Below are 13,310 nucleotides of genomic sequence, written 5' to 3' on the forward strand. Positions count from 1 at the left end.
GCGGTGGAGGTGAGGAAATTTTTCGGCCTCTATGAACTCGTTCGTATATAGTCCCAAAGCGACACCAAATTCTAGGACACTCAGCTGCCATACTAGACTGCCAAGGCGGAATTGGAATGTTCCTAGGTCGTCATGCTCCTCCATAACTATTTGCATGTGAAATGTCGAGCATAATTCCAAAGTGAGCTCTAGGTACGTTGGCTCGGCGATGTCAAAGAATTGGTCCCATGGAGCGGTGGCTAAAGGGCTCAAACCGAATTAGCTAGATGTACCTACTCTAGTGCGGTCCAATCAATGCAATGGCCCACACCTAGGGGTCGTGCCCGTAGTATCTGGAATAGTTCCTCTTGGGGTCCCAGTGGAAATTGGAGGAATGGGTGTTGTATCTTAGCGGTGGGGCCAAAGGAAGATGTCGCTCCTTTTCATTTTTTCAAGGCAGGAACCGTAGTTCTCTTGCCTTTTGGGTTTGTCATGATATCTACAAAGACGAGTTTAAATCATCAAAATAATCCCCAAATCAAGCAGTCACTTTAATAGTTGAAAATATTAACTTGCTCGTAAGATAATTATGAACGAATATTCAAGCATGTCAAAACCAAATGGTAATACTGCATATGAAACAAAGAGCCAAAGAAATAGAAACTAACTAATGAATCACTCAATATAAGTTACTATGAATATTATTTAAAACACATGGTCCTAATATCTATATAGTATATTCCTACATTCGATTTGAAACAATGACGAAGAAGAAACCTCAAAAATATTAAAGCAAGAGTAGTAGTAATAATAAAAATACAGTCATATAGAACATGAAATAAATAATTACTAATGAATTAAGAAAATTAATATTAAAATAGTAAAACAGAGCTAATATAGAACATGAAATAAATAATTACTAATGAATTAAGAAAATTAATATTAAAATAGTAAAACAGAGCTAAGGATGCAAGAAAGAAAACTGAGAGTGGTGGTCGGCGATGGGGTGCGGTGGTGCGTGGCGGTGGGTGCGTGGTAGTTGGACGTGGATGGGGAAGAGAGGAGAAGAATAGAATAGAGGCGGAAAGAGAAGAAAGAAAAGTGGAAAAGAAAGGATATAGGGAGAAGAATGGAGAAGGAGAAGGGGGTTTGTGGGTGAAGGGAAAAGGCTTAAATGGTGAAAAAGGGGGAAATAGGGAAAGAAAGATGAAGAAAAAGAAAGGAGGAAAAAGGGTGGCTGGAGGAAGAAGATGATGAATAGTAAATGGGATAGGGAAAAAATTAGGGTTAAGGGTAATTTAAAAAAGGCCACAGTCATGTAAGCCCTATTTTGGGCCACACGGCCGTGGCCTACGCCCGTGTGGTAGCCTCTCAGCCCGTGTTTTTCGTGAAATAGTGGTCAGGTTCGTACACGAGCTCTTCGTCATGCTCGTGTGTCCAGGCCGTGTGGTTTGCACGACCGAATAGCACGGCCGTGTACACGTTCGTTCACTTCTCCCATGCTTGTGTTGAATTCTCCACGCCCGTGTTCATGGTTTATGCTTATGAGTTGATGTTTCAAGTCAGTAGCACACACGACCGATGGACACACCCGTGTCTCTAGGTCGTGTGACCCACACGACGACATCGCATGGCCATATGGTGCTCCTTTTATTTCTCCCACGACCGTGTCCTATCCAACACGCCCGTGTCCATTAGTCAGGATTGTGCATGGCCCTTAAGCACGGTCGTGGCTTTTACCCGTGTTCTATCCTGACTTCGTTTATTGTTTCGATTTTTAGGCAAGTCCTCACATGACCTCACACATGCCCGTGTATCAGGCCATGTGGCTCCCACGGCTGACTCGCACGGCCGTGGAGTTTTATTGTAGGCCGTGTCTCTGCTAAATTTTTGTGAAATTTAAGGTACAGTTTTACCACGGTCTGGGACACGCTGGTGTCCCTTAACCGTGGGCTTCACACGGTCGTATCGCACGACTGTGGCTCCCTTGTCGCAGTTCGTGTGCCTTTGTTTTGGAAAAAATGTGAGTCCTGTTTTAGCACGACCTTGGCCATGCCCGTGGGTTCAGGCCGTGTTCAATACTATCAATCATCTCATTAAAGTGCTCAAGGTTTACACGGTTCCAAGCATTCTCGTGTCTCCATCCTATGGGTGTTACACGGTCTAGGACACGTCCGTGGGTCCAGGCCGTGTTAGCCTCTATCAAATGTCAATATTACCTGCAGTTGAACTATGAATAGTTAAAGAAAAAGTAAACCCTATTTAGTGAGGTTAGTACTTGGGTTGCCTCTTAAGAAGCGCTTATTTAAAGTCTAAGCTCAACTTTACCCTGTGACATATTTAGGCAGGTTCGTAGAGCCGTAGTTCCTCTCTTTTATCCTTAAAATCCTCACCGTTATAAAGTTTAAGATGATGTCCATTTACCTTGAAGGTGTCGTGAGTTGGATGACTTACCTCTACTGTGCCATATGGAAAACAGTTTGGATGACGAATGGACCTGACCATCGTGATTTTAGCTTCTCAGGAAACAATTTGAGCCTTGAGTTGTATAGAAAGACAAGATCTCCAGCTTCAAATTACTTGTGTTGCTTTAAACGAGCGTCATGGCGACATTTCGTGGCTTCCTTGTATAGGAGTGAATTCTCATATGCATTAGTTCGCCACTCATCTAACTCGTTCAACTGCATCAACCAGTTTTCACCTGCAAGTTTGAGATCGAAGTTTAGAAACTTTATGGCCCAGAATGCCTTGTGTTCTAACTCAAACGGTTGATGACAACTTTTTCCATAAACAAGTCTGTAAGGGGATGTTCCTATGGGGGTTTTAAAAGCAGTTCTATAAGCCCATAAAGCATCATCTATTTTCATCGTCCAATCCTTCCTGTTTGATTCTACTGTCTTTTCTAGGATACGTTTAAGTTCTTGGTTTGCTACTTCGACTTGTCCACTAGTTTGAGTATGGTAAGGTGTAGCTGTTCTGTGGTGAACTCCGTATTTCTTAAGGGTCTTATCAAATTGGCGTTACAAAAATGAGTACCCCTATCACTGATATTGCTTTAGGTGTTCCAAATCGAGAGAAGAGTTTCTTAAGGAATCGTTCTACCACTCTAGCATCATTAGTAGGTAAAGCTTGGGTTTCCACCCATTGGGACATATAATTGACAGCTACTAAGATGTATTTATTCCTAAATGAACTAGGAAATGGACCCATAAAGTCGATACCCCAAACATCAAATATTTCACATGAAAGCATGTATGTTTGGGGCATGTCGTCACATTTAGAGATATTACCTGTTCGTTGGCATTTATCGCAATTAGCAACATACCTGTCGGCATCTTTGAATAGTGTAGGCCAATAAAAACTTGATTTGAGTGTTTTATGTGCGGTCTTATTTCCACTGTAATGTCCCCCAGTCAGTCTTGAGTGGCAATGCTCTAATATTTTAAATGCTTCTGACCTTGTAACGTATCTCCTAATGACTTGATCTGCACATATACGGAAAAGAAAAGGGTCTTCCCAAAAGCAATTTTTTGCATCAGTAAAGAATCGCTCCTTTTGCTTATGTGTCAACCTTTTTGGGATAATGTTAGCGGCTAAAAACTTCACAATGTCTGCAAACCAAGGTACTTCAGAATCAGATATAGCAAAGAATTGTTCTTCAGGGAACGAATCATTTATTTCAACTTCATCTAGCTCTTTGGTACTTGAATTTTCAAGCCTGGAAAGATGATCAGCCGCGAGATTGTTAGCTCCTTTCTTATCCTGAATCTCCAAGTCAAATTCCTGCAATAATAGGATCCATCGAATGAGTCGAGGTTTTGCATCAGTCTTAGTTAAAAGGTAGCGAAGAGCAGAATGGTCAGTATAAATGAAAACTCTAGACAATATTAGATATGGCCTAAATTTATCGAATGCAAAAACCATAGCTAGCAGCTCTTTCACCGTGATGGTGTAGTTTTCTTGTGCGGCTGTCAAAGTTTTGCTAGCATAATAGATAGGTTGAAAATGCTTGTGTCTTCACTATCCCAAAACTGCACCTACTGCAAAATCACTAGCATCGCACATTAGTTTGAAAGGTAAATTCCAATCAGGTACGATTATAGTTGGAGCATTAATCAATTTATCCTTTAAAGTATTAAACGCTTCTAAACATTCCTGATCCAAATTAAAGGGCACATCTTTTTCTAGTAATTTAATCAAAGGCTTCGCTATTTTAGAAAATCTTTAATAAATCTTCTATAAAACCTAGCATGTCCTAAAAAGCTTCTAATAGCCTTAATCGAACTAGGGGGAGGTAGTTTTTCAATGGTTTTAATTTTAGATTTATCAACCTTAATCCCTTTACTAGAAATTTTATGTCCTAACACAATACCTTCTTGAACCATAAAGTGACATTTTTCCCAGTTAAGTACAAGGTTCGTTTTCTCACATCTTATTAGAACTCGTTTTAAATTTTTAAGGCAAAGATGGATAGAGTTATCAAATACCGAGAAGTCATCTATAGATACTTCCATGATGTCTTCTACGAGTTTGTCAAAAATGGCCATCATGCAGCGTTGAAAAGTAGCAGGAGCATTGCATAATCCAAAAGGCATTCTACGATAAGAAAACATGCCATATGGACATGTAAATGTCGTCTTTTCTTGATCTTCAAGAGCTATTGGGATTTGAAAATAACCAGAGAGTCTGTCTAAAATGTAGTAGTACATGTGCCCTGATAATCTTTCCAACATTTGGTCAATGAATGGCAAGGGAAAGTGATCTTTTCTTATGTCATCATTCAGCTTCCTATAGTCAATGCAAACTCTCTAACCTATGACTATCCTTGTTCGGATTAATTCATTCTTCTCATTGGCTACAACAGTCATTCCTCCTTTCTTAGGAACAACCTGCACTGGACTTACCCAAGAACTGTCAGAAATAGGATAAATAATTCTAGCATCTAAAAGTTTAATTACCTCAGCTTTAACAACTCCTTTCATGTTGGGGTTCAGTCGTCTTTGAGCTTGCACACATGGCTTATATTCATCTTCCATTAAAATTTTGTGGGTGCAAAAAGAAGGGTTGATCCCTTTAATGTCGGAAATTAATTCCTCTTTCTCCTTGGTTTGTAAGTTAGAAGCAATAATCACTGGTAATGTAGAATTATTTCCAAGGAATGCGTATTTCAAGTGATTTGGAAATTGTTTAAGTTCCAATTTAGGAGGTTCTTCAATAGAGGGTTTTTGCTTAAGTTCATCATTTGCCTTAATACCCTCATATTCCGCTTGTCTTGGGAAGGGCTTATTGGAATTTAGTTCAGCTTTTATCTTACCTATCTTAGAATCATCATTATCTACCTCCTCTCTTTGAGCAAGACACAGTTCCAGCATGTCCTTATGTTCGATTTCCTGAAAAGAATCTTGAGTAGCATGATCAATAGAGTCAATAAAATAACATGAGTCATCTTGTTCTTAGAAAATCTCATGGCATCGTAAATTTTAAAAATAATCTCTTTGTCACCTACTCTAAGCATAAGTTTACCATCACCCACATCAATAACAGTCCTAGCGGTGGCTAAAACTGGACGACCTAAGATTAAAGGCACTTCAACATCTTCATCCATGTCAAGCACAATGAAATCAACAGGGAATATAAATTTATCTACTTTTACAAGTACGTTCTCTATAATACCCCTAGGATATTTAATAGATCTATCAGCTAGTTGAATACTCATCCTAGTGGGTTTAGGTTCCCTAAGACCAAGTTGTTTAAAAATTTTATATGACATCAGATTAATGCTAGAGCCTAAATCAGCTAGTGCCTTATCAACATTTAAACTACCAATTAAGTAGGGAATAGTAAAACTTCCTAGATCTTTCAGTTTGGTTGGCAATTTATTTTAGAGTATGGCCGAGCACTCCTCGTTAAGTTCCACTGTAGATAAGTCTTCAAACTTCCTTTTATTTGTTAGAAGCTCCTTTAAAAATTTTGCATATGTAGGCATCTGCGATATAGCTTCAACAAAAGGTAAGTTAATATGCAGTTGTTTAAAAAGTTAAAGAAATTTACCGAATTGTGCATCCATGCAATCTTTCTTCAGCTTTGCTGGATATGGGATTGGTGGTTTGTATTCCTTTGGCATTGGATTGTCATTGTTTTCGGGTTTTACCTCCTCTCCTTCGGCTCTGTCAGCTTCTTGTGGTGGTTTCTTTTCAGATTCAGCTAACACTTTCCCACTCCTTAATGTAACTGCTTTCACAAGTTCTTTTGGATTGGGTTCGGTGTTACTAGGTAGACTTCCTGGTGCTCTCTCTGAAATCATCTTAGCCAATTGTCCAATTTGATTCTTGAGCTATTGAATCGTTGCTTGCTAATTTTTAAGTGCAGTTTCAGTGTTCTGAAAACAGGTTTCCGCTACTAAAATAAATTTTATCATCTCTTCAAGGTTTGGCTTTTTCTCTTGATAGTAAGGTGGTTCCTCCAACCTGCATTGTAAGTATTACTATAAGGATTATTTTGACGTCGAGGATTATTACCCATATAATTCATTTGTTCGTTCTCCATGTTGTGGCCATAGGGTTGGTATTCTGAATTGCTTGTTCCACCTCCACTTGTATCGCACTACATTACTGGATGAACCTGTGAAGAACCAAGTAAACCATCAATTTTTCTATTCAAAAGTTCTACCTGATTAGAGAGCATAGTAATCAAATTGATGTTAAACATGCCGGCCTCTTTCGTTGGCTTTGTCCTCATGACTTGCCACTGATAATTATACAATGACATCTCTTCTATAAATTCATAGTACTCTTTAGGTGGCTTATTATTAATAGTCCCACCAGTAGCTGTGTCAATTATTTGTCGAGTCGAAGGATTCAGGCCATTCTGAAAAGTTTAAACCTGTAGCCAAAGTGGTAATCCATGGTGAGGGTACCTTCTCAATAGATCCTTGTATCTCTCCCATGCATCATAAAGTGTTTCTAAATCCATTTGCACAAAATAAGAAATATCATTCCTTAGTTTAGCTGTTTTAGCCAACGGGAAATATTTAAGCAAAAACTTTTTAGTCATTTGTTCCCAAGTGGTGATTGATCCTCGGGGTAATGAGGTCAACCACTATTTAGCCTTATTCCTCAATGAAAAGGGAAATAACCAAAGGTGAATGGCATCATCAGAAACACCATTGATCTTAAAGGTGTCACAGAATTCCAAAAAGTTTGCTAAATGAGTGTTTGGATCCTCGTCCTGCAAACCATCAAACTGAACAAACTGTTGTATCATTTGAATAGTGTTAGGTTTCAATTCAAAATTATTTGCAGCAATAGCAGGTCGAACTATACTCGATTCAGCTCCTGTTAAACTAGGTTTAGCATAATCATACATACAAAAAGCAGGATTCTGATTTACTGGGTCTGCAATAGCCACAAGAGGTAACTGATTATTTTGATTATTAGCCATCTCCTCGGTTGTGGTTTGAATATCGTCCTCTTGTCCTTCCTCTATGTATCGTAGGCTTTGCCTTATTTCTCTTCAGTTTCTGTGAGCTGTGCTTTTGATCTTACTATCAAAAAGTAGAGGTCCTGACGGGTTTCTTCTAGTCATAAACTATAAAAAGCTACTAGAAGTAAATAAAAGAAAATTTAATGATATAAACAAAATTAAAATTAAATTAAATTACAATAAAAATAAATGGCTAAAGTAATAAAAATTGAGCGTTCCTAATATTTTAATCCCCAACAACGGCGCCAAAAACTTGATGGTCGTGTAACTAACTAAAAATTAAACTTAAGGAAAGCGCACCTATCGAACAGTAGTATAGTTATGGTGAGACCGAAAATATCGTATCCACGAGGACTAAAAGTACAAGTAATTACTATCTTTTTATTATCTAGCCTAAGAATGAAAGTGTGTTTTTAAACTAAATTAATTTTCTAAGTTAACTAAGATTATGACAGAGATGAAAGTTGGAAAATACTTCAGAAAAAAAAGCCAATGAAGAAGACAATACCTAAGAAAGAATCCACCTAGACTTCACTTATTACCTTTGACTTTGATGATTTATTCACTTGACTTATTCTGTAGTAATCCATAATTTATGTTATTATCCCTTTCAAGACTAAAAACAACTGACTCTAGGTTGATTAATTGAAATCTCTTTCTAATTAAAACCCCTATTGTCACATTAACTTGACCTATGGATTTCCTTATTAGATTTGACTCTAATCCGGCAGATTTATGTCATCCTATCTCTAGGAGTACATTCAACTCCGCTTAATTATGGATGGTCTACTCTTAAACAGGGACTTTTGCTCCACTGATTAAGCACATCAAAACCTGAATTAATACCGTGAAATATTAAAACAAGGATTTAGAACTCACAATTAAGAATAAGAATAAGTCTTTATCATATAATTCAAATAGTAATAAGATTCGTCATAGGGTTCATCTCCCTTAGGTATTTAGGGAGTTTAGTTCATAATAATAATGGAAAACATCTCAAAGTTTGGAAAACAACAAAACATAAAGGAAACCCAAAGAACTTCTACGAAATTGGATGGAAATCTTCAGTCTTGATGTAGATCCTTGCGCCGAGGAGATTCCGATGGCTATTCGCGAGTATTTTCTGCCTCCAACTCTATGTGTCCCCTCTAATCCCCTTCTAAGGTGTTTATATAGGCTTTAAAATTCTTCAAAACTCTCAAAAGTGCCCTTTTACGAGTAGAACTAGGCTTGGGCTCGGCAGGGACACAGTCGTGTGCCACGCCCGTGTGAAGGTGCTCAGGCATTGTGCAATACTAAATTGGTTCTTAGTCGACATGGCCATGACACACAGGCGTGTAGTCTACCCGTGTGTCACACACGGGCGTGTGGATTACTCGTGTGGAAGTGCTTAGGTCGTGTGCAACACTGATTTAGGTTCAATTTGTCTGTTTTGGCCCATTTCTTGCTCTTTTTGCTATCCTAAGCTCTCTTGAGTATAAAACATGAAATTAAAGGATTAGGAGCATCAAATTCAATAAAACCAAGGAAAAATCATCCATAATTATGTCAAGCATTGGGTAAAAATATGTATATCTTATGGTTTATCTCTTACTAAGCTTTCAAAAGCTTACTTTGTGTGTGATTTCAATTGTTTTATAGATATCGAAGCTACCGAGAGCTTGGGGATGGTTGAGGATCATCATCACATTATCAAACTTAAATTTGGTATCTTTTGAAAGTGTAAATATCTAAGTATGGCATGTATAGCCTAGTTAAATTGAGATATGTTTTGAGTTGTGAATATTTAGCCATGTGATATGGCTTGGTTTTGGTTGTGTTTATAAATGAATTTTGGTACGTGCTTATTTGAGAAAGTGGTAAGATTTTGACATGAGATTGAATGTAGTAAATTGAAGTTATGAAACATATGTTTTGATTATAATTTGGTTGCAAATTTGGTATGAAATGATTTAGTTTTGAACTTGTAGGGGAGACCCAAAATTTGGGTGGCATATTGGCCTTGTAACTAGCCTATTTTTTGCCCACGTGTGCAGAGACACAGACATGTGTCTCTACCGTGTCACTCGAGGGCCACTTCGAAGTGAGCCTAGGAAGACCACGCGGTCGCACACACGGGTGTGTCTTGTGGCTGTGTGGTGAAGTCTGTATGCTTTGTTTTGCACGGCCTAGACACATGGGCGTGTCTATTACTGTGTGAGGCACACGGTCTGTTCACACGGGTGTGTGATATTTGAAATGTTGCAAGTTTTTTAAGTTTCTAAAATTTTTATATGTTATCAATTTAGTTCTGAATGCATTATTAGAGCCTTGTATGCTTGATTTAAGTACATATTGAATGTGATTGAATGATATTGATTAAGATAAGGTGTTATTGGATAAATGATTGTTCTGAACTGAGTTATCAGTCCGGTAATGCCTTTTAACCTATTTCGGCGACGGTTACGGGTTAGGATTGTTACATTTTATTAGTATCAGAGCTACGATTTAGTCGATTCTAGAACTAACGTAGCGTATGCGAGTCTAGCTATACAAGCTAAATATATTAACTACGATAGTGTAATGATTCTTGACAATGAAACTATGTTTTTATATAGCAAATGGATCCCGAACGAGCCGTAGCTGACGATGTTGAAAGTAATGCACCTGCTTCCACTCAAAGGGCAGTGCAATCCAATTCTAGACCTGTTACTAGTAGTCATGAGGGAGAGGCTAAGCAAGCCATTTTCCAAATGATGGATGATTGGTTCACTCAGTATATGAGAACTAATCTGGCTGCTCCACAACCTTCACCCGTGCCTAATCTTTCACAAGTCCCTGTCATGCCACAAACTAATCCGATTCAGTTGAATAAACCTCCGGTTGATAAAATTAGAAAATATGGGGCTGAAGAGTTTCGTGCTACTACGGATGACGATGTTGAAAGAGCTGAGTTCTGGCTCAAGAATACAATCCAAGTGTTTGATGAAATGTTATGTACCTTGGACGAATGTCTTAAATGTGTTGTCTCGCTTCTGAGAGATACGGCGTATCATTGGTGGTAAACATTAATATCAGTGGTTCTAAAAGAACGGGTCACTTGGGAGTTCTTTCAAAAAGAGTTTAGAAAGAAGTACATTAGTTAGAGATTTATTGATCAGAAATGCAAAGTGTTTCTTGAGTTGAAACATGGCCGTATGCCTGTTACAGAATACGAGTGAGAATTTGTGAGATTGAGCCAGTATGCACGAGAATGTGTCTCTACCAAAGCAATAATATGTAAAAGTTTTGAAGATATCTTAAATGAAGATATCTGCTTATTAGTCGAGATTTTGGAAATAAAAGAAATGGTGGTGCTCGTTGAAAGAGCGTGTAAAGCTGAAGAATTGAGTAAAGAGAAAAGAAAAGCTGATTCAGAAGCTAGAGAGGTGCGAAAAAGATATCAAATAAGTCATTTCAGTCCGCATCAAAGAAGTTTTGAGATGATTATAGTCGTTCAAAGGCTACTATGGGTCATTCAAGTAGATATTGTGCAAGATCACATTCGAGCTTTAGAGCTAGCTACTTCGATTGCTAGTGTAGGAAATGTCAGATATGATCGACCCTAGTGTAGACATTGTGGTAAAAGGCATCCTAGCAATTGTAGACTTTACGACCGGGCTTGTTTCAAATGTGGATCTTTAGATCATTTTATCCGTGAATGTCGTGAGTTTATAGAGCAAGAGATTGTGTAAAATCCAAAGCCTAGTGGCAATATAGCTCGAGGTAGACCACCCAGAAACACAGCTAATATGAGTGGTACTCAGAGAATGACTAAAGTCACCGCTGTCCAGCACCTACTATAGCTTATGCTATTCGTGCCGGCGGAGAAGCTTTGTCTCCAGATGTTATTACCGATACTTTCACTTTTTATGATACTATTGTGATTGTATTGATAGATCTAGGATCTACTCATTCTTATGTATGTGAGACTTTAGTATCCAATAAGACTTTGCTTGTAGAGTCTACTGAATTCGTAATTAGAGTATCAAACCCTTAGGCAAAAATGTTCTGGTTGATAAAGTGTGCAAGAATTGTCCATTGATGTTTCGAGATATCTATTTTCTGGCTTATCTGATGCTATTACCTTTTAATGAATTTGATATAATTATGGGTATGGAATGGCTAACTTTGCATGATGCTATTGTGAATTGCAAATGGAAAACTATTGATTTGAGATGCAAGAATGATGAAATAGTCCAAATTGAATCTAGTGACTTAAATGGGTTGCCCGCTGTGATATCTTCAATGAAAGCTTTGAAAATGTGAAAAAGGGTTGTGAAGCCTACTTTGCCTATGTGATCGATTCAAAAGTGACAGAAAAGAAAATTGAATCAGTGCCTGTTGTCTGGAGTTCCCTGATATGTTTCCTGAAGAACTTCCGGGATTACCTCCGATCCGAGAGGTTGAATTTGGCATTAAATTAGTGCCAGGGACTACTCCAATTTCAATAGCTCCGTATAGAATGGCTCTGATCGAGTTAAAAGAATTAAAGTCTCAGTTTCAAAGTTGACTGATAGAGGATTCGCAAAATCGAGTTTCTCACCTTGTGGTGCTCCTGTTCTGTTTGTGAAAAAGAAAGACAACACGATGAAAATGTGCATTGATTATCGTCAGTTGAACAAAGTGACTATCAAGAACAAATATCCTCTGCCCAGAATTGACGGTTTGTTTGATCAGTTGAAAGGAGCTACCGTGTCTTCAAAGATAGATCTGAGATTGGGCTATTATCAGTTGAGAGTAAATGATTCAGACATTCTGAAAACTGCTTTCCGAACGAGGTATGGACACTAAGAGTTTTTAGTTATGCCTTTTGGATTAACGAATGCACTTGTTGTTTTTATGGATTTGATGAAGAGAATTTTTAGACCGTATTTAGATCAATTTGTTGTTTTATTCATTGATGACATTTTGATTTATTTGCGTGATGAATCTGAGCATGCCGAGCATTTGAAAGTTGTGCTACAGATTGTCGTGATAAGTAGCTATTAACGAAATTCAGTAAATGTGAGTTCTGGTTATGCGAAGTTGGTTTTCTGGGCCATAATGTATCAGCATTTGCTATCTTAGTTGATCCGAGCAAGATTTTAGCTATTTTGGATTGCAAGCCTCCGAGAAATGTTTCTAAACTCCACAATTTTCTGGGACTTGCTGGTTATGACCGACGATTCGTAAAAGGCTTTTCTATGATTGCAACACCGTTGACGAAATTACTTCAGAAAGATATGAAATTTGAATAGTCTGAAATGTATTAGAAAAGTTTTGATCAGTTAAAAGCCTTATTCATTGAAGCTTTAGTGTTAGTACAGCTAGAATCAGGTAAAGAATTTACTATTTACAATGATGCTTTGATGAGCAGTTTAGGTTGTGTTCTGATGCAAGAAGGTAAAGTTATAGCCTATGCTTTGAGACAGTTACAGTCACATGAAAACAATTATTCGATGCACGACCTTGAATTAGCTGCTATTGTATTTGCTTTAAAAATCTGGCGACACTATTTGTTTGGTAAGAAATGTCACGTATATTCTGATCATAAAAGTTTGAAATATCTGATGACTCAGAAAGATTTGAACTTGCGATAGAGAAGATGGGTAGAATTGCTAAAAGATTATGAGCTTGTTATTGATTATCATCCAGGAAAAGCAAATGTTGTTCCTGATGCTTTAAGCCGAAAATCTTTGTTTGATTTGCGTGTAATGAATACTCATTTAGTTCTGTCTGATGGTGGTTCGGTATTAGCCGAATTGAAAGCGAGACCATTATTTATTCAACAAATTTGTGAAGCTCAGAAGGTTGATAATGAGATTATAGTAAAACGAGCTCAGTGTGAT

The 13,310-nt window shown here is 37.9% G+C and overlaps 1 non-coding gene across 1 annotated transcript; it reads left to right on the forward strand.

The window, feature by feature from the left end:
• The first annotated feature begins 6,877 nt into the window (after positions 1-6,877).
• LOC121207742 (small nucleolar RNA R71) lies at positions 6,878-6,984 on the forward strand. Its single transcript, XR_005902854.1, has one exon. It is a non-coding gene; the product is annotated as a small nucleolar RNA R71 (small nucleolar RNA).
• The last annotated feature ends 6,326 nt before the right edge of the window (positions 6,985-13,310 follow it).

Source organism: Gossypium hirsutum, chromosome A01, assembly GCF_007990345.1.
Source record: "Gossypium hirsutum isolate 1008001.06 chromosome A01, Gossypium_hirsutum_v2.1, whole genome shotgun sequence".
Classification (NCBI taxonomy): domain Eukaryota; kingdom Viridiplantae; phylum Streptophyta; class Magnoliopsida; order Malvales; family Malvaceae; genus Gossypium; species Gossypium hirsutum.